Below are 2,804 nucleotides of genomic sequence, written 5' to 3'. Positions count from 1 at the left end.
GTACCTGTCGCCTTATTGTTTATATACATTAGATGTGTGAAAATGTCAACTATTGGTTAATATTTGAAAGATATTTTACAGTTAAATATATTGGTTCATATGTGTCTATAACGCTGGGAGGGGCGAGCAGGAACATGCGTCTGGTTGCATTATGTAAACGTAGGATCCACTGTTTCAGGGACTAGAAGTGGCATTCTTCTCATGATGTGTCTCTTAAGGGCCACAGCTCTACAGGAGTACAATACTAACTCACTATAGCACTCATAGAACACCGTGTCTGCTGGAATGGATCACCGTGTCCTGTGGAACTTATCTCTAACCTAAATCTACACAGACGCTAGCTGTGATCAATGCAGAACAGAGAACCTGAAGTCAGTGTCTGATGTCAACATTTAAAACAACACGTTAGCTTACAGCACAGGCACTTACATGAACCTGGTTAGTGCACCATGCTTTGTCAATATTCCAAAGATAAAAGAGAGAAATCCAGTGTGATCCTGTTCCTGAACGCGTCATCAGCACTGGGGGATTACACTGACTGCCAATAACACAGGTAACAGAAAGAGCAGACAGCCTGCCAGAAAAACAAGAACGTCCGTCTCCACGTTGATCGGACCCAACGGTCTGCGTTACCTCATCAGCTCTCACATTTCCAATCCCATCGTCTTACCTTGTCGTTGAGGTCCAACACGTAGGTGCTGTGTCTCCACTTGGTGAGCACGATGGGGTCCTGCTGCTTCCTCTCCAGACTGCGACTCTTGGGGACCTCGCCGGACTGAGGGGAGATGTTGTACTGCGGAGACAGAGAGGACAGCTTTAAGACGTCATGGAGCTCCTTTAGCGCACCCCTTCGGTACCTGTCCTCTGCCCTACCTCTCCTCTCACTGTCCACAGCACCATTGGACAAAGGGACTTCTCCTTACATCCCAGGCATCGTCTGCGACCGTCTGCTGAAGGCACCCATGTCCGCGCTACTGTCCACTCATGGACCGCTCTATTCAGATTAGCAGCTAACGGGCCAGTAATAGTCCCGTCACCCGGGGTTCAACTTAAAGCTGGAGCCCGTCAGACGGTCATCCACTTACATTAACAGGACCAGTCTTAAGCATACACAGCGGGAGGAGTCACACAAAAGTGTGTCACTGGGTGATGTAATATGAGGGATCTGTCCAGTCGCTTTTGAATGGGGTGTGTTGGATGTAATAGGAAGACAAAGGACAGCTAATGTTCAGAGGATAGTCTTACCTTGGGCAGTTCCCATTCGGACCTGGACCCGTCAGAGCTGTAGTAGTAGGGCCGGCCTTGTTCATCCAAATGTTTTATCCACTGCCAACACAAACACCAGTCAGCATCCAGGAAAAAGGGGAAAATATCTGCATATGTGATGCAGATGGAATGTGCAGGGGTGGATATCAAATGACACCGCCGTCCCTGGACAAGTTTAATCAATGAACCGCACCTTCTCCTGTGTGTATTCGGAGACGTAGAGCGTGTGTCCGTGTTCATCCAGCTCCTCGGACCAGCCTCTAGGGGGCGACCCGTACTGGCTGTCAGACAGACTCGAGTGGGTGCTGTGACAGTTCTCCTCCGAGGACAGCGGCTGTGGAGGACGGAGGACGAGAGACGGACGGCTTTATGATACACGTTTTTTATGTGGTTCATTAGTAGACACAATAAATACACCATGAAGACATTAAAAACATTTTAAAAACTTAAGAGTATGGCGGGGTTTAGCAGCCGGTCAGCTTAGCGGTAACAGTTATCCTGGCTAACATACAGTATCATGTGTTAGTCTGGGAGCTGTAGATTTGCTGGTAGACACATTATTGTTGGAATCCTCTTCTTCTCCTTCATTTTTTAAGCTACAGAAACCGTTCAACTATCAAAATGTTCAGCTCTTTAATGACATTTCTGCTATGACTTGTCATATTTCTATCTCTTATGCTTTATGAATTATTAAGCTTTTTGCAATTTTAATTTTGAATGGGATTTCAATGGAGAAAATATTCAAATCCTCTTAAACTTCTTCAACTTTGAAATCCTTCAACTTCGTCATATTTTCAGCTACAGACACCATTTCAACTTTAAAATGTTGGGAAAACCCTGATCTATTGCCACAGTATTCAGCTTTTTGATATATTTTAAACTTTTTGAACTGCAGCAATTTAACTTTTATGATTTTTTTCAGTCCTTTTCTGACTTTATAATGGGTGTGTATTGCGCAGCTTAGAGTGCGTGATGTCACCACTAGAGTGAAGAGCAGCTTGAGATTCTTGTGAAAAAAAATTTGTGTTTTGCCACTGAGTCCACAATCTTCACTCGTCATGCATCATTTCTGGATTTAAAAGTAGCTAATATTGTCCTTGTCGTAGACAAATGACTGTGGAATCCCACAGATTTACACATTTGGCACAGAAGCCTGTAATTGAGAGGAAAACCAACTTTCTGCTCCATAGAGACCAATGTTAAATTTTGCTTCAAAAACATCTTCCACAGAGCACGGTACCCCATTTCTAGATCGCCAGTTCAGCCACATTTTTTACACTACAGACACAATTTTTACAGGATCTGTTCTTCAACTCATCCTTCCTCTCATTTATTAATATCGGAGCAATAGGAGCTACGGTTATGGGAGTTTTGAGGATTTGTTTGAGAGGTGTTTCCCTGTTTAATCTCCATGAAAAGGCTGCAAGGACACAGGTGTTTCTGATTAAGCTAATTAGTGATGTTGATAAACAGACTCACACGCACTCCTCTCTCTCTCTCTCTCTCTCTCTCTCTCTCTCTCTCTCTCTCTCTCTCTC

General features: G+C 44.3%; 1 long non-coding RNA gene across 1 annotated transcript; it reads right to left on the bottom strand.

Moving 5' to 3' along the window:
* Positions 1 to 6: 6 nt before the first annotated feature.
* LOC116380253 (uncharacterized) lies at positions 7 to 1,900 on the bottom strand. The gene is made up of 3 exons (XR_004212526.1): positions 1,460 to 1,900; positions 1,246 to 1,326; positions 7 to 793 (listed from the first exon to the last, which is right to left on the bottom strand). It is a non-coding gene; the product is annotated as an uncharacterized LOC116380253 (long non-coding RNA).
* Positions 1,901 to 2,804: the final 904 nt, after the last annotated feature.

Source organism: Anarrhichthys ocellatus, unplaced genomic scaffold, assembly GCF_004355925.1.
Source record: "Anarrhichthys ocellatus isolate YVR2014 unplaced genomic scaffold, GSC_Weel_1.0 scaffold6588, whole genome shotgun sequence".
Taxonomy (NCBI): Eukaryota; Metazoa; Chordata; class Actinopteri; order Perciformes; family Anarhichadidae; genus Anarrhichthys; species Anarrhichthys ocellatus.
The sequence above is the reverse complement of the archived record's forward strand: the minus strand, read 5'-3'. Positions and strand labels throughout refer to the sequence as shown.